The sequence below is a fragment of the Marmota flaviventris genome, chromosome 7 (genome assembly GCF_047511675.1).
Source record: "Marmota flaviventris isolate mMarFla1 chromosome 7, mMarFla1.hap1, whole genome shotgun sequence".
Classification (NCBI taxonomy): Eukaryota; Metazoa; Chordata; class Mammalia; order Rodentia; family Sciuridae; genus Marmota; species Marmota flaviventris.
Window position 1 is genome coordinate 100,131,886 of NC_092504.1, and position 20,059 is coordinate 100,151,944.

Genomic DNA, 20,059 nt, shown 5'->3' on the forward strand with positions numbered 1-20,059 from the left:
ACAGACTCATCCTCAGAATAAAACTGAATTATATTCTAAGAATGAGGTGTGGACCTACTTTTCCCAGATAAGGTGTTTCATATTTATTTAGAAGTATTGTTTTTTTTTCTTGGAAATTTATTTTTACAGAAAACTTAACCCATATAATTTTCCTAATAACTACAGTTCTTCATTTTCTTCCTTTCAGCTATAAAACTGCCTGGTGCTTTTCTTAATTCATCTTCTCCAAGTACTAGATTAAGTCTTTTGCATGTCACACTTGAAAATGTTATTGGTGTCAAATACTCTGACCTGCTGATACCAGAATATTAAATTATTGTCTATTTTAAGTTATATATTCTGAACAGATTTCAAGTCACTATGGGCTAGTGTGTAAAGCTTGTGCTTTCAGATCTTTCTTCTAGCAGATGACACAGTGTATACACTAATATCAATCTTGTTTTGCCTTGGCTTCTTGGTATTTATGCTACACAGGAGTCTCTAGTATTGATTGCAAGTCAGATGAAGTTAGACTGATATGCTTCCTTCTGTCTTCTTTCTCAACCTGAATTATGCCAGAAATTCAAGGTTAATGAAGCAAGCTCATGATAACACACCTCTTCTGGGCATGTCTTTCACTTTGGTTAAGTAATTGAGGAAATTAGACAGGTAGAAGTAACAATGTGATGCATGCGTACACATCTTCAGGCTGAGTCCACAGAAATTATAAGAGCATATTAGGAGGAAACATTTCTGTTAAGATCACACCAGTCCACATGACACAATATTCCTTATAAACTAAAATGAGTCTTTCAGTAACATTAGGAAATTGTTCATCCAAACTTTGATTCCAATTCCTCGATGAAATAAAAAAAGACAAGGTTTGCTGCATGAACTGTTGAATTATACAGTCTTAAATATGGTCTGGAGTCAACTAATTAAGCTCACTTATTATTGATTAATAGAACCATATTTGTATAGTAGCATATAGTATTTTATGAATTCCTAAGAGTCAATGAAATCTTCTCAGAAATACAATATTCATCTGCTGCTAATAAAGATCTACCTTCCTTTATGATGTGAGCACAACTTGGCAATATTAAACAGTTTGGCAAAGAGTACACATATTCCGTGGTATGTTGTAGATTATACTTTAGGGTCACTTACTAAATTGCTATGCAACCCTGTTCAAGTTATTTAAACTCAGTGTGCCCTGGTTATCTCATATTTAATACAAAGACATTAATAGCACCCTCTACTTGAAGATAATACTGGCAAAACACTTCATCTTAAAGAGTACTTGGCATACACAGGTATTGGCTATATCCATCAACTCCACTTTTAGTAATACTTCTAGCTGAATGATTAAGGCCATATACAAATATTGGTGGCAGAGATGTTTACCACAATATTACATGCAATAGTGAAAAAAATATAAATAATATTCAAGTCATAACACTGGAATATAAATTCTTGAACTATATTCCTAAAAAGGAATCTAATACTGTCATATAAAATAGCATTATGGAAAAACTTTTGTTGACATAAAATATATTAGCATTATATAACCAAGTTAAATAAATTCAGTTAAATGACATAAGCACAGTTTTAAATACAGTAAAATTAAACTAATGTTCATAATTAAACTAAATACTGGTAAGTGTAAATAAAATGTTAAAGTTGGATTTCTCTGAATGTGGATCTATAAGTAATTTATCATTTTTATATTATCAAATTACATTTTCTATTTTGTTTTTTTCCTAAAGAAACAGGGATTTTTTTCTTAAAAATGTTATATTAATTAAAATTTTAAGTAAACCTCCCACAGATCATACAAGATAGTTTCTGATCTACTAAATTATTTCATAGAATTGTCCTTCTAAATACAAACTTTCTTTATATAAGTGATACACATTCAGCAAAATCTATGCTACTTCTAGATGAGAAAAAGCTCTTCATACTTTAATTGTAATAATGTAAAACTTTATAAGAGATCTTTTCCACATTACTAGTCTAATAGTGATAAATTATTAACCGACTATCCTTATGTCTTGAAGCAATAAAAAAATACCCTTCTTACATTACATTCAGCAATCTAGGAAAACAGAAACCTGATAAAGCCTTTAGCTGAGATTCATAAAATTGGTCCCTATTATGTAGCCTACAGTGATCATAACAATGGCCTTTTCTTGGCAGAATGAGCAATGATCTTCAAGAGTACTTGAACTTTTTCTTTTAACTTACAGATATGTATCTTTGATGATTAACTCCTGAATTTTTCATGCATCCATTGCAATGCCACAAGAAAATATTGTCTTACAAGAAATAGTTTTATGGCCTATCGAAAAATTCTGTGATGTATCTAGTAGTCAGGATTTAAGCACACATCTGTAACATCTCCAGAATAAATTGAAAGGCAATTAATACTTCATGTCATCAAAAGTATACTTGGCATTAGTTGTTTATAAAGAAAGAAAACTTATAGCATAGCTGAAAGTTAATGGCAGGGAATATAATTTAAAAAGATGATTTCATCCCAAATAACAGAAATGGAGAAGAAATCTATCTTTGAGAATTGTAATAAAGTTTAACAGCATGCCACCTCAGAAAGAGTACTAGTTGACATGATTAGCCCTTATCTGTAGCAAGGCTTATAATAATCTCAGTTTATCATTCCTTCACTTACTTATAACAGACTATTTTCAGGTTAAAAAATAAAAGAAATAGCTCAAGGTTGACTAGAATCATAGAATTCACAAGATGTCAAGAGTATAGATCTTGGCAAGAGATAAAGAGAAACTATGTTGCTGTTTTCCAACAAATGCAATTGAATAAAGCTAAAAAGCTGGAATAGGGAGAGGAATCCAAATGTTCAATGACTTCTGATGAATTTAAAGGAAAATTCGGTCCTATTGAAAATACAATATCAAGTAATTTTTTTAAAGCTAAAAATTGTTCCTGCTTAGGTTCCACCCAGTATCCACTCCAACCCCCCAAACCCCCCAAACCCCTGACTATGTTTGGCAAGCTTACAAATGCACACAGTACATTCAGATGCCAAATACCTGGAAGCACATGTCAGGCATGATTATCACAAGCCTATGCTACATGCCAATTTATCCCACAGGGGCTCTGGGATTATGTACATGTTGTTGGTCCTCAGTGCCAACAAACCATGTGTAGCTCACAAACAGTGGCAGAGCACTTTTCAGATATAATCACAACATTTCAATATAGAACATTGATTGTAGTTTTTGTACCTATTATTGCAGAAGCAGGTTTATATTTATCTAACAAAAAATTTAAAAGACAAGGAACCTCTATCTGATCATATATCATTTCTGGGACTGAGTCCCAGATATTATATACTGAAACTGAAAATCTCTTCCTAAACTGTAATTTATAGAGAGCCAATTGGGCAACATATCAACTTTTGTTTATTTACTTACTAAAAAGCATCAGGATAATTTCTACTCATGTATAAGTGATTATCATCTAATATTTAAGTACCTACTCATGGCCTTCCTATCCAAAAACATGTCTTCTTTTACAGAGGCACAGACATCTGTAAGAACTCTCCACTAGATTAAGTACTTCTTTAATGAATAAATGATTCATGAACTGCTACTGCTCCAAAAGATTTTTTTTTAAAAAATTGGATAATGTAATGAATATTTTCTTATCACTGCCTACTCTGGCTTTTGAAACTCGTATTTCATGTTTTTTCTAAACTTGCAAATTATGTAAATATAATGGGTTTCATTCGATGGATTTACATTTATGACAGTTAAGCCAAAAATTTATCAACATATTTGTAGATCTTCATTTATTAAATTTCTATTTTAATTCACAGAGTCTAAAACCAAGGTGGTTTAAATAGAAATCACCCATTTGATTCCTTCTGAAATATTTACAACAGATTTTTACTCATTTCACTTGAACATCAAAAATTTTAGTAAGGACTGAAAGTTTATAAAATATCAGAGAAAACAAAGCAAATACAACCAATCAGCAACCTCTCTCTGACACCTTAAAATTATGACTTTTAATATATAAAATAATTTTTTCCCTCACATTTTATGTACCCGAACTTGAGTTATTTACTTAAATTCTACTAGCATATAACTCTTCAACAGCTAAATGGAGAACTAAATTAGACAGGATATATGAAATAGCAAGCACATTGCAGACTTTGAGAAATGGTCATACCTTGTATTTCTCTTTTTGTTAGTACAAATTCTTATATTCTCTCCCCCAAATATACGACTTTAGATACAATGTTATATATTTTCTTGTTTGTTTTTAGATCTAGATTTGTGTTTTCTTTTGCAGATTTATTTTCCTGGATGTTAAATAATGGAGTTATTGATTAATGTATGGCCATACTTAATTTTTAAAATTGTGTTTGCTAGTTTTCATTATTAAATTTTATTTTAACATGGATAGTTCTCTTTATTATTATCATTATTTTAATTTGGGGGTTTGGCTTAACTTGTAATCAACTGCACACAATCAGATGGGCTTTTTAATAATATAAAGTCAGAATGCACCAGTTTTCATGGCTTTGAGTGTATCTAGCACCTGTGAGAAATGACACATTGAACAGCTAACGGACAATATATAACTCTAAAAATGCTGTGTAAAAGGTAACTATAAATGAAGTTGGCAAACCAACTATTGTGCAACTATCAACTATAAAAGACAACCCATATTTCTTTTCTGAAGCAAAAGTCAAGATCTAAGTATGTCATATCAGCAGATTAAAAGGATAAACAATAGTATCATTTCAACTGTCTTCAAACCTCACATTTTTCTCCTAAATAAGAATGGGTTAATAATTATGAACATTAGCTATGTGACTGCAGAGAATTTGCTTAAACTTCTTAATCTTTGTTTCCTAATCTGTAGTTTTAGCTAAGAACAACATATCATGAATCTCAACAGTTCAAGACAGCTGAATAGAGGTACCCAAACCTAACTACTCTTCTGAAAGAACCAAAGAACAGTGTACAGCTGTATTTTTAGGTGAGTGATCATGGGATAACACTGGAAATTGGCAGGAGAAAATGGAAACCTTGTCAGAGTTTCACGATATTAATACAGGCATCTGATTTTCTAGATGGAACCCCAAAAGCACAAGAAACAAAGCAAGTATTGACAAATAGGATTGCATAAAACTAAAAAGTTTCTCTGTAACAAAGGAAACAACAGAGTGAAGAGGCAATCTACAGAATGGGGAAAAAAATTCTTTGCCAACTATTCATGTGACAGAGGGTTAATATACAGAATATATAAAGAACCTAACAACAAAAAGCAAGCAAGCAAACAATCTGAATAGACAGTTCTTAAAAGGAGATACACAAATTGCCAATATCAAGCACTCAATGTCTTTAGTCATCAGGGAAATACAAATCCAAACTATAATGAGGTATCATCTCACCCCAATTAGAATTGTTATTATTAAAAACAAAAAGTAAAAGCTCAGAACAAAAATTAACAAATGCTGGCAAGGACGTGCAGAAAAACAGAAGTCTTATACACTGTTGGTGAGAATGTAAATTAGTAAAGCCACTATGGAAAACAGTATGGAAGTTCCTCAAAAACTAAAAAATAAAACTACCATTTTTAACCAGCTATCTCATCTCATTTTTGGGTATATATTCAAAGGATATGAAGTCAGCATACAAAAGAGATAATTTCGTATCCATGTTTATTACAGTACTATTCTCTCTCTCTCTCTCTCTCTCTCTCTCTCTCTCTCTCTCTCTCTCTCTCTCTCCAAGCACACACACAATGGAGTGTTATTCGGTCATACAGAAAAATGAAATTCTGTCATTGTCAGTGAAATGAATGAAACTGGAGGACATGTTGGTAAAATAAGTCAGACAAAGAAAGAGATGACATTTTTCCTCTAATATGTAGAAACTTACCAAATAAAAAAAGTAAATAGTGATTACAAGGGACTAGGAAGAGTACAGAGGGAGAAATGATGGAGGAAGAAGAGTGGGTGGATATGATCAAGGAAAACTGTATGCATGTATGTAAATTCCATACCAATCCTCACTAATGTGTAAAATTAGTAGGTGGTAATAAATACCTAAAAGTTTTACCAAACCCTAAACAAATAAAAAAGAAATTTAAATACATAGACATAACACACACCACCAAAACACAAAAAGAAAAACTCAAAAGAACAATGTATTATGCTATGTTACTTATTAAAAATGTTCCAGTACTTAGGATATTATCAATGTGTGGTGAATATTAAATGACAGGGGAAATATATGAAAATAATATAAAAATCTAGTAATATAAAATTAAAGAAAATAGCTCTTTGATTATTCTGATATCTAAAGCATGGTTTGGAAAATTGCCTGGTACAATTTCCATCTGTTTGATCACTTTCTGTATTTTAAATACATAAACCATATTCAGAAAATTTAAGAAACAATTTTGATTTATGAATATAGCTTTTATCTTCATGAAGCATTGCTTGACTCAGGATGGAGAATAACACAAATGTATTTGTTGAGATCACAAGTGTTATACTCCTTGATGGTAAGACACGCCCCATCTGAATACATGTGGAATATTCTGGTTTTCTCCTTTACTAGAAACTCTGGCATTTCACCAGAGATTGTTTGAAATTTGCAGCTTAACAACTAAGAAAAAAGTGTGACATATTCTAATATAAAAATAGTGACAATTGCTCTTTACCAAGGCTTTCATTGTGCTGGTCCTTCTCAAATATTTCACATGACACATTATCTATGGGTTCCTTTATGATTCCTTTACATTTTCCTTTTTACAGATGAGGAAACTTCGGCAATGTTTGGCAAAAGTTACAGCATCACTAAAAGATGAGATATAGAATAGAATTAGATCTAATTAATTCAAAGTCTAGTCAACCAATTCACAGGCTTCTTGCTCACTCTCTATTTTCAGCAAACTATTAGATTTCTATAATGAGAAAATGTTCTTAATTATTGGTCCTATTGAATCTATAATTTTTGTATAAATATTATATTCTTCTTCATCCTCTATTCTCCAATTAACTTTATTTACATGATTGAACACAAGTTTTAATGCAGCTTCTTTGTGGTTTTTTTTTTTTTTTTTTTTTTTTTTTTTTACATATGTGTTCTTTAGCAGGATATCCAGTATCTCACGATACATAATCTCTAGGCAAGAAGTATTGAAAACATTCAAACAACCATATGGTACCATTGCTGAGACCACAAGATATTAATAGCATACAGAGACCTAATAATCATTAATCAAAGAATGCTAATTCTTATTGAACATATAAATTATTCATATAAGTTTGTTTAGAGAAAGTGCTTTATTTGTAAATAAGAAGTTTCTATCATATAATTTTTTCTGATTATTTTGGTGGGGTTCTTTTTGGTATTAAGAATTGAACCAGGGGTGCTTACCCACTGAGCCAATCTCTAGCCCTTTTTAAAATTTATTTATTTATTTTAATTTTTATTTTGAGACAGTCTCCTTAAATTGTTTAGGGCCTTGCTAAGTTGCTGAGGCTGGAATTTGAATTTATAACCTTTCTTCCTCAGCCTCCCAAGCCACTGGGATTATAGGTGTGCACCAAAATATTTTTATGATACTATCCAAAAGCTAATGACTTTTTAGTTAGAAATTACCAGCATGATTTAAATTATAGAACCAGAACTTTTCTGACTTTAAGTAAACAAGATAAAATTGTTTGCCTTTGTTCTATTACCCTTCACTCAACAATACAGTAATTACTGAGCATCTACTACATGATTGGCATTGTTTCAACTTATACTTTCTTAGTATATTTTAATAATAAATAAATTAAAGGTAACAATTCAATTTATGAGTAAATGTTAACTGGACATCTGAAAGAAAAAAACTTGGGCCAATTAGATATAGAAATATAACATTTCTATGGGGAAAAATGTATATGGTTATCAATTATATGACAATTTTTATAATGCATTAAAATTACACTTATTGAATTATTGTGTTTTGGGGGGAATTATTCCAAATATCCCTGTGTTCTCTGTTTATATTGTCATTAAGACCTAAAAGTAATAAATATTCATAACAATAACTAAATATAAACAGTACACTAAAATTCTGCACTGTTCTAAAATATCAGCAGCCGCTTATAAGGTAAGTAAATGTTGCATTCTGGAAAATAAAAAATAAAAACAGTAATTGCCCAAGCTAATTACTAAACTAAACTGCTAAAACTCTGATTGTGTGTTGGAAAGGAAATATTTCTCTTACACTCCCAGGTGTTTATTTATCATCTTAATATTAAACTCAACAGTGAACACAACAAAAGATTAAATAATTTAAAAAACCTTCAAGCAGTATTCACCAAACTTCATATTAACCTCATTAAAATTATCAAAAGTTACTTTACATAACTACAATATGATATTGCTTAAGGAACAAATATATACAGGAAATTGTTTTTACTGATAATTATGGATGTTTAGGACATCATGATTTTTGCAGTGTTTTCACAATTGCATAATTCATCTCCCCAAATATAGTGAATCTATAAGCTCACTGAAGTTAGACATAATGGATAATATTAATTATCTCTCACCTTATCCCACCTACATATGAGTTTGGGGCTTATTACTATATCCCCGTTGAGCTGCACTTTTCCTACTTTAATGTATCAGATAGTATAGCAGATAACTGTAGCGATTATTTAGCTGCTCAGCCATGTTGACAAGGGGTTTGACTAATTAATGGTACACGGATAGCAGAGACAAATGCATATTCTTGGAGGCCTCTTTCCTCTACCTTTGGGGATCAGCAAGAAGCCAGTAGAAGGTTAGACTGGTTTACTGGAAAACTAGCTGGTACCAGAGGTTGAACACCAGAGCTCAGTCTTTTATCAAGATTCCTTACTAAGAAAGGTCTAGTCATTTCACCTTTTCTGATGTTCTATCCCTGCCAATTCTCTTGTTAGCAATTTCCTCAGAAACTCTTTCCTTAGTGCATCCAGTACAGCCATAGCTAGTTTAAGTATCTCTGGTCAAATGAGATCCCATGGATATCATGTACTCTGATATTTCTCTGCTTATAAGTTTTCCTTCAACATTTCTATATTGCATGTATGCCATATTGGCCTTGAAAGAGTTGTTTGTGTATCTGTGCCTTGTTTCCATGACAAAAATGTGAAGGCCTATTGCTACAAACTTAATCTGAGGGAATACCTCCACTCATTTAATGAAAAAGTACAAAGGAACAGTCTTAACTATCCAATACCAGAATATAGTCTGTTTTCTAAAGCGTTTCGGATACGCAGGAAGGGTAGGATGGAGTAGAGATAGCTTGATGAAGTTTTTCCAAACACCACAATAGTATTTTATTAAGAACATATGAAGAGCTCTTTTGAAAACATTTCTATTGATGCCTTTAAGTGAGAAAAGTACCATTTGAAAATTCAAGCAAACATAAGTCTCCCAAATTCAAGAGAGAATGTAAATTTGCTAACACAGCTTGGTAAGAATTTCCTTTAAATGATTTACCCATTTATTTTAAATTGACACATAAAATGGTACGCATTTATGAGGTACTATGTGACATTTTGATATATGTATACATTGAATAATATTCAAGTCAGGAGAAACATATCTACCTCCTCTATCATATATCATTTCGTGTGATAAAAATATTTGAAATACTTTCCTCTAGATTTTTGTTTTAAATACACAGTACTGTACACTAACACAAAAAAATTTTTTTTCTAATTATAACTTAGTGCCCATTGATCAATCTTTCTTCGTCTTTCCCTGTACATTTTTCTCTCCAGTCTCCGATAATCACTAATCTACTCTGAACGTCAATATTCTTAGATTTCACATATGAGTAAGAACATGTTCTACTCATTTTCCTTTTCCTGGCTTATTTTAGTTAACATAATGATATCTAGTTGCATTTATGTTGTCACAAATGACAAGATTTCATTCTTTCATGGCTCAATAACACTCCACTGTGTAAATATGCCACATTTTCTCCATATATCCATTCATGTACCCGTCCATACATCAGTTGATAGACTCTTATGTTGACCATTTTCTTGTTATTGTAATTAGTGATGCAACATGGGGATTCAACTGTCTCATTCATAGACTAATTTCATTTCCTTTAGATATACACTTAGAAGTTGGGTTGCTGGAACATACAATAGTTAATTTTGTTGTTGTTTTGAAGAAATATCATGCTGTTTTCAATAATAATTCTTTGCATGTGGATATGCTATTTTTTCAGTGCCATTTTTGGAGAAATTGTCCTTTTTCTAGCATGTGATTTTTTACCTTGTTTAAGGTAGGTGACCCCAGATGCATGCAGGCTTCCTACTCCATTGTTCTATTAGTCTATTTCTATGGCAGTAGCATGCTGTTATGATGAGTATAATTTTATATTATCATAGTATATCATAGTATAATGCCTCTTGCTTTGTTTATTTTCCTCGAGATATTTTTCGTTATTTATTTTGCTTTTGTTTTTGTTTTTGGTATTTTTGTTGTTGATATTGTTTTGTGGTTCCATTTGAACTTTAGAATTATAGTCTAGTTCTAGGAAAAGGCCATGGGAATTTTGATATGAATGGCATCAACTCTGTAGATCACTTTGGGCAATATGGACTTTTTAACAATATTGATTTTTCTGATCCATGAACACAGAATGTCTTTTCCATCAATTTCTTTTATCAGTATTTTGTAGTTTACATTGTAGAAACTGTTCACCTTTTTGGTTAAATTTTTTCTTACATGTTTTATTTTTATTTTATTTATAGCTATTATAAATGGGACTAATGACTTGATTTCTTAGATAATTTACTATTAACATATATAAACTTTATTAGTTTTTATGTGTTGATCATGTATCCTAAAACTTTGTTGAATTCACCTATTAGTTCTAATTATTATTAATTTTTTTAGTGAAATCTTGGCTATTTTCTACATGCAAGATCATATCACCTGCAATTAGAGACAATTTGACTTTCTATTTTTCATTTTGAATATTTTTATTTCTTATTCTTGCTTTATTGTTCTGGACCTCAAATTATTATGTTGGTGAAAGCAAGAATCCTTGATTTGTTTCAGATCTTAGAAAGTTTTCAACTTTTCCCCATTCACCATGATACTATGTGAGAGTTTATTATATATGGCCATCATTATGATAAGTTCTGTTCCTTTTACATCTGACACTTTCAGAGATTTTATCATGAAGGAATGTTGAATTTTATCAAATGCTTTTAAAAGATCTATTGAGATGATCATATGGATTTTGTCTTACATTCAGTTAATGCAGTATATCATATGCACTGATTTGAATGTGTTGAAGCATCCTTGCATTCTTTGAGTGAATCCACTTGATAACAGTAATTTTTAAATGTATTCTTGAATTTGGTTTGCTAATATTTTGTTGATTTTTGTATCTAAGTTTATCACAGATATCAGAATATAACTTATTTATTTAGTCCTTGTCTGGGTTTAGTTTCAATAGTGCTGGCTGTATAGAATAGGTTTGGAAGAATACCATCCTCTTCAATTTTTGTGATAATCTATAAAGAATTAATATTAGTTCTTCTTTAAATGTTTAGTAAAATTCAGCAATAAAGCCATCTGGTATTGGACCTTTCCTTGATGAGAAACTTCATTATTATTGACTTAATCTTATTGGTCATTGTTGATCTGTTCAGTTTTTCCATTATTTCATGATTCAATCTTGACAAAGTGTAATATGTCCAGAAATTTGTCCACTTCTAGGTTACCAAATTTGTTGCCATATCATTGTTCACAGTAACGCTTAATATCCTTTGTATTTTTTTTTGCATCAGCTGTAACCTCTCCATTTCTTCTCTGATTTATTTCAGTCTTCTCTTTTTTCTTAGTCTAGCTAAGGGTTTGTTGGTTTTGTCTATCTTTTTGAAAAACCATCTCTTCAGTTCATTAGTATTTTGTGTTCTTTTAAGTCTCTAGTTCTTTTATTTGGCACTATGATCTCTGTTATTTCTTTTCTTCTGCTAATTTTGTTTCTTGTTTTACTAGTTCCTTGATTTGAAATGTACACTTGCTCATTTGAGTTTTTCTACTTTTTGATGTTAGTGCTGATTGCTATTCATTTCCTCTTAGAACTGCTTTTGTTGTACCCCAATAGTTTGGTATGTTTTATTTGTGTTTCAAGAATTTAACATTTTTTCTTCTTAATTTATTCTTTTTTTGAGTATTTATTTATTTATAATATGATAGTAGAATTTATTTTGACGATATATATATATATATATATATATATATATATATATATATATATATATATATAAAGTATAACTTCTCATTCTTCTGATTGTACATGATATAGAATTACCTTGGTTTTGTAATCATATATGTACATAGGATAGTAATATCTGATTCATTTTTCTATCTTTCCTATTCTCATTACCCCTCCTTTCCCTTCCTTTATCTAACTCTAAGTACTTCTATTCTTCCCTATCTCCCCCACCCCCATTGTAAATTAGTATCCACATATCAGAGGAAACATTAGGACTTTGGTTTTTTGTTTGTTTTTTGAGGATTGGCTTATTTCACTTTTCACTTAGCCTGATATTCTCCAGTTCTATCCATTTACTACCAAATGCCATAATGTTATTCTTTATGGCTGAGTAATAGGGGTGTCTGTCTCTGTATTTAGGTATATTAGCATTTGCTTTATGTATTCAGGAACTTTAACATTGGGTACATATATACTTAAAATTATTATTTCTTTCTGCTGAATTGACTACTTTATCATTATATATTAAACTTTCCTTTCTCTTTTTTCCTTATTTAAAGTCCATTTTATGTAATATAACTATGAATACTCCTGCTTTCCTCTGAAGTCCATTTTCATGGAATATCTTTTGCCATCCTTTCATTTTACTTCAGTAAATGTTCTTATAGATAAAGTGATTTTCTAAGAAGGAGTATGTAGTTGAGTTTATTTTTTTTTTAATTTTTTAATCTATTTAGTAATCCTTATCTGTTATTTGGAGAATCCAATCCATTTATATTTAAAATTATTTATCCATAAATAAATTTTTACTACTACCACTTTGTTATTTGATTTTTAGTTGTATTGTAGATCTTCATTTTTTATCTTCTTTTAGTGTCTTTATTTGTGTTTAAGTAATTTCACCTAGCACTATATTTTGGTTCTTTAATTATTATTTCTAATGTTTCTATTATAGATTTGTGGTTACCATGAGGATTATAAAAACAGTCTTTTCATTACCATTTTCAAATGACAACTGATTTACATTGAACATAAAGACAGGAAAAAGATAAAAAGGAGAAAAATACTAATAATGTACTCTACACTTTTTTACTCCATTTCTTCTCAAATTTTAAATTTTTGCAACTCAATTTTACTATTTCCTATGTCTTAACATATTAATGTAATCATTATTTTTAATTGTTCTGAATTTTAACTCTCATATCTATAAATGTGTTTTCAGTAGTAAACCACTCTGCATTCCTCTGTATTGTGCCAGCGAGTTTTATACTTCCTGATGTTTTTTTCTTACTCGTTAGCATCTCTTTCTTTCAGTTTGAAGAATTCCCTTTAGCATTTCTTGTAAGACAGGTCTAGTGGTGGTTAATTCTCTCAGCTCTTGTTTGTTTGGAATTTTTTTTTTATCTATCCTTCAGTTCTAAAGCATAGTTTTGCTAGTACAGTATTCTTGATTGGCAGGTTTTTCTATTTTTTCCCCATTAGAACTGTGAAAATCTCATGTTATTCCCTGCCTTGCCTCTAAGGTTTCTGCTGAGAAGTCTGCTGTCAGGCAAATTGGAAAACTTTTATGTGTTATGTATTTCTTTTATCTTGGTGATATGAGAATCCTCTTTGTCTTTAACTTTTGAGAGCTTGATTAAAATACACTTTAGCATACACTTGGTCAAGTTGAATTTGACTAGTGACTTTTGATCTTTCCTGCACCTAGATACTTATATCCTTCTCTAGGCTTAGGGAATTTTTTGTTAACTCTTCAAATAAGCCTTCTACATTTAGTCCCTCTTTAACCCTAATAACCTGAACATTTCCTTTTCTAATACTGATCTAAACTCACTATGTGCTTTCTTCATTCCTTCTTTTGTTTTGTTTGGTTTTGTTTGGTTTCTTCTCTGGCAAGATGTATTTTCAAATATCCTGTCTTTGAGCACAATTATTTTATTTGATACTTTCTAACATGTTTTAAGTTTTGTTTAATATAGTTTTAGCTCAAGGATTTCTTTGTTATTTTTAAAATTTTTGATCTATTAAGTTTCTGAATTGTTTTTGTTAGAGTACTGAATAGTTTCTCAGTGTCTTCTTAAATTTCCTAAAATTTCCTTAAAACAGTTATTTTGAATTTTCCAAGAGTTTACACATATCCATTTCCACATATAATTGGTCTTTAACACCTTATTTTTTTTTTGTTAGTTGAGGTTATAGTTCCCTGAAATTGCTTCATACTTGTTGGCATTTCACATTTTCCACACATGAAGCATCAGGTATTTATTCCCATCTTCTTAAACTGGATTGTTTGTGCACATCCTTCTAGAAATTCTAAGCAAGTTTCTGTGTTTGTAGTCATTTTGCCATTTTAGCACTTCAGAGGACCCTGTCTAGATTTCCATGAAACCATTGTTCATGCATTGTCACTCTTTCAGCACTAGATTTCACCTCTCTAGCCCAATATTGTTCTACTTTCTGCAGATGAAGTATTGTTCAGAATTAATGGTGGGGTATTGCTTAGAAAGGATAGTTCATCCCTACAAACTTTCTCCTTGGGCCAGAGCAGGCCAAGATGCTAGATCAGTCATCACTGGCCTGGGTTCAGGAGCCGTTGTATTCTGCCAGGGTTTGCATTTCACCATGAAGGGACCAGCTCCAGGCTTCTAGGCAATGACTTGGTGCTTACTTCCCTTTTCATCTCCTACGTGGGCAATTATTCTCTTCATGTTGAGCTGCCTGGGAAATTCTGTAGCCATCAATGCTATAGCACTGGGCCACACCTAGGGACAATAACCTGCAGCATGGCATTGGGGTAGGACCTGCTATGACCTGCGAGCTACTGTGGTGCGTGATACCACTGCACCCAGATATAGGTAATGTTGGCCAGAACAGGAGTCCACTCGGCACTGAGGTGGGTTCAGTGGCTTCATTCTTGGGCACTGGCCTGGAAACAATAGCTCTTGTGATCTGCCCAGCCTGGCACTTGTTCCAAGAAAAAGTCCTGGCCTTACTCTCCCATCTTACCCATCAGTGGTGATACTTCCTATGTTCTGTGTTTACCTAAGTTAGAAGAGGAATGGTAGCAGCAGTCCTTTAGTGAAATGGCTAACAGAGACTCAGAGGCTCAGTCCAAGACACTGGAAGTAGGTAGAAGCTGTGGGGCTCTGTCTAGTTCTGGGTTTCACCATAGCAGGCCTGATACTAGATTTAAGTCTAAGATTGGCCATCATTGTCCCTCCTTCCCTCAAGCTGTGTCTCTTTCCATGCTGTGTTACTTGGAGTTGGACATGAGATAATATGGGTAACTTTTCTGCCTACCTTCTTCAATGCATCTTTTATTGTCATTATGGTAAAATTATGTATTTTGGTTTCTCATTTGATTTCCTTAACTCTTGTGGACCATGGTTTGATGCATGAGTAGCTATTTAAACTGGTACCTCTGTGGGGAGGCAAATCATTGGAGGACATCTTACTCACTGTCATCTTGCTCCTACTCCCCAACATTTTTATATAGCTTAGCAGAACATGCTATCTACAAATCTTTTGCAGTCTTTTCTCACTGAATATGTTGTAAACATGACTCTCCTCTTTTCATAAACTATATATATATATATATATATATATATATATATATATATATATATAATCTTATTATATAGATAATACTTAGCATATATATCTCCTATTGCTCAAAAGTGTTAATATAGTCTAGCACCACCACTAATTATTTCTGACATTTTAATCTACAGAATCATCAACAAAATTCTCATTTTGTTTCTTATTCCTCCTATAATTTAAATGAACTGTATTTGACAAATAAGTGGGTTGATTGAAAGATGACATTATCCCTTCATTGAGCATTTATACAGGAAGACACAGGTTATTTAGCTCTTCAATAAAGGAAAATATATGGTTTTGGTTGTTGATTTCTGAGGACAAAGGCCACTGTACAACTTCAGTACAAACTGTTATAGGTATCTGACAAGGGAGTCAATATTCTCACCTGATGCTGCACTCTCTTGGAATGAGTTCCAATATGACATTTATAATATAGAAATTGAATAAATCTATTTATCATTTATTTTTTTTATTTTTTTTTCAGGAAGAGGGTTATTTAATTGATTATTAATATAAGCAATTCACAACAAAACAGACAACAGTATCTGTTTTAGTCAACAGAAGAAATCAGATATTTTCCTATCAAATTATTGTTGGCACAGATTTTTTTTTCAATTTTTTTTTATTTTTAATTTTTTATTGTGGGTTGTTCAAAACATTACGAATTTCTTGACATATCATATTCCACACTTTGATTCAAGTGGGTTATGAACTCCCACCTTCACCCCATACACAGATTGCAGAATCACATCAGTTACACATCCATTGATTTACATATTGCCATACTAGTGTCTGTTGTGCTCCGCTGCCTTTCCCATCCTCCACCCTCCCCCCTCCCCACCTCTCCCCTCCTCTCTCTCTACCCCCTCCACTGTATAACCCTGAGGGTCTCCTTCCATTTCCATGCAATTTCCCTTCTCTCTCCCTTTCCCTCCCACCTCTCATCCCTGTTAAATGTTAATCTTCTTCTCCTGCTCTTTGTCCCTACTCTGATCTTAGTTACTCTCCTTATATCAAAGAAGACATTTGGCATTTGTTTTTTAGGGATTGGCTAGCTTCACTTAGCATAATCTGCTCTAATGCCATCCATTTCCCTGCAAATTCTATGATTTTGTCATTTTTTAATGCAGAGTAATACTCCATTATGTATAAATGCCACATTTTTTTTATCCATTCGTCTATTGAAGGGCATCTAGGTTGGTTCCACAGTCTTGCTATTGTGAACTGTACTGCTATGAACATCGATGTAGCAGTGTCCCTGTAGCATGCTCCTTTTAGGTCTTTAGGGAATAGACCAAGAAGGGGAATAGCTGGGTCAAATGGTGGCTCCATTCCCAGCTTTCCAAGAAATCTCCATACTGCTTTCCAAATTGGCTGCACCAATCTGCAGTCCCACCAGCAATGTACAAGTGTACCCTTTTCCCCACATCCTCGCCAGCACTTGTTGTTGTTTGACTTCATAATGGCTGCCAATCTTACTGGAGTGAGATGGTATCTTAGGGTGGTTTTGATTTGCATTTCTCTGACAGCTAGAGATGTTGAGCATTTTTTCATGTACTTGTTGATTGACTGTATGTCCTCCTCTTAGAAGTGTCTGTTCAGGTCCTTGGCCCATTTGTTGATTGGGTTGTTTGTTCTCTTATTGTCTAATTTTTGGAGTTCTTTGTATACTCTGGATATTAGGGCTCTATCTGAAGTGTGAGGAGTAAAGATTTGTTCCCAGGGTGTAGGCTCCCTATTTACCTCTCTTATTGTTTCTTTTGCTGAGAAAAAACTTTTTAGTTTGAGTAAGTCCCATTTGTTGATTCTAGTTATTAACTTTTGTGCTATGGGTGTCCTATTGAGGAATTTGGAGCCCGACCCCACAGTATGTAGATCGTAGACAACTTTTTCTTCTATCAGACGGCGCGTCTCTGATTTGATATCAAGCTCCTTGATCCAATTAGAATTCACTTTTGTGCATGGCGAGAGAAAGGGATTCAGTTTCATTTTGTTGCATATGGATTTCCAGTTTTCCCAGCACCATTTGTTGAAGATGCTATCCTTCCTCCATTGCATGCTTTTAGCCCCTTTATCAAATATAAGATAGTTGTAGTTTTGTGGAATGGTCTCTGTGTCCTCTATTCTGTACCATTGGTCCACCCGCCTGTTTTCGTACCAGTACCATGCTGTTTTTGTTACTATTGCTCTGGAGTATAGTTTGAAGTCTGGTATCGCTATACCGCCTGATTCACACTTCCTGCTTAGCATTGTTTTTGCTATTCTGGGTCTTTTATTTTTCCATATGAATTTCATGATTGCTTTCTCTATTTCTACAAGAAATGCCGTTGGGATTTTGATTGGCATTGCATTAAACCTATAGAGAACTTTTGGTAATATCACCATTTTGATGATGTTAGTTCTGCCTATCCATGAACAGGGTATATTTTTCCATCTTCTAAGATCTTCTTCTATTTCTCTCTTTAGGGTTCTGTAGTTTTCATTGTATAAGTCTTTCACCTCTTTTGTTAGGTTGATTCCCAAGTATTTTATTTTTTTTGAAGATATTTTGAATGGAGTGGTTGTCCTTATTTCCATTTCAGAGGATTTGTCGCTGATATACAGGAATGCCTTTGATTTATGCGTGTTGATTTTATATCCTGCCACTTTGCTGAATTCATTTATTAGCTCTAATAGTTTCTTTGTAGAGCCTTTTGGGTCTGCTAGGTATAGAATCATATCATCAGCAAATAGTGATAATTTAAGTTCTTCTTTTCCTATTTTTATGCCTTTAATTTCTTTCGTCTGTCTAATTGCTCTGGCCAGTGTTTCGAGAACTATGTTGAACAGAAGTGGAGAGAGAGGGCATCCCTGTCTTGTTCCAGATTTTAGAGGGAATGCCTTCAATTTTTCTCCATTCAGAATGATGCTAGCCTGAGGCTTAGCATAGATTGCTTTTACAATATTGAGGTATGTTCCTGTTATCCCTAGTTTTTCTAGAGTTTTGAACATAAAGGGATGCTGTACTTTGTCGAATGCTTTTTCCGCATCTATCGAGATGATCATATGGTTCTTATTTTTAAGTCTATTGATGTGGTGAATAACATTTATTGATTTCCGTATATTGAACCAGCCTTGCATCCCAGGGATGAATCCTACTTGATCATGGTGCACAATTTTTTTGATATGTTTTTGTATCCGATTCGCCAGAATTTTATTGAGGATTTTTGCATCTAGGTTCATTAGAGATATTGGTCTGTAGTTTTCTTTCTTTGAAGTGTCTCTGTCTGGTTTAGGTATCAGGGTGATGTTGGCCTCACAGAATGAATTTGGAAGTTTTCCCTCCTTTTCTATTTCCTGAAGTAGCTTGAAAAGTATTGGTATTAGTTCTTCTTTAAAGGTTTTGTAAAATTCTGCTGTATACCCATCCGGTCCTGGGCTTTTCTTAGTTGGTAATCTTTTTATGGTTTCTTCTATTTCCTCAATTGATATTGGTCTGTTTAGGTTGTCTATATCCTCCTGACTCAATCTGGGCAGATCATATGACTTAAGAAATTTATCTATGCCTTCACTATCTTCTAATTTATTGGAGTATAAGGATTCAAAATAGTTTTTGATTATCTTCTGTATTTCTGAAGTGTCTGTTGTGATATTGCCTTTTTCATACCGTATGCTAGTAATTTGAGTTCTCTCTCTTCTTCTCTTCGCTAGCATCGCTAAGGGTCTGTCGATTTTGTTTATTTTTTCAAAGAACCAACTTTTAGTTTTGTCAATTTTTTCAATTGTTTCTTTTGTTTCGATTTCATTAATTTCAGCTCTGATTTTAATTATTTCTTGCCTTCTACTTCTTTTGCTGTTGTTTTGCTCTTCTTTTTCAAGGATTTTGAGATGAAGTATGAGATCATTTATTTGTTGGTTTTTTCTTTTTTTAAGGAATGAACTCAACGCAATGAATTTTCCTCTTAGAACTGCTTTCATTGTGTCCCATAGATTCCGATATGTTGTGTCTGTGTTTTCATTTATCTCTAAGAATTTTTTAATTTCCTCCTTGATGTCTTCTATAACCCATTGATCATTCAGTAACCAATTGTTCATTCTCCAAGTGATGTATGCTTTTTCCTTCCTTCTTTTATCGTTGATTTTCAGTTTCATTCCATTATGATCAGATAAGATGCATGGTATTATCTCTACTCCTTTATATTGTCTAAGAGTTGCC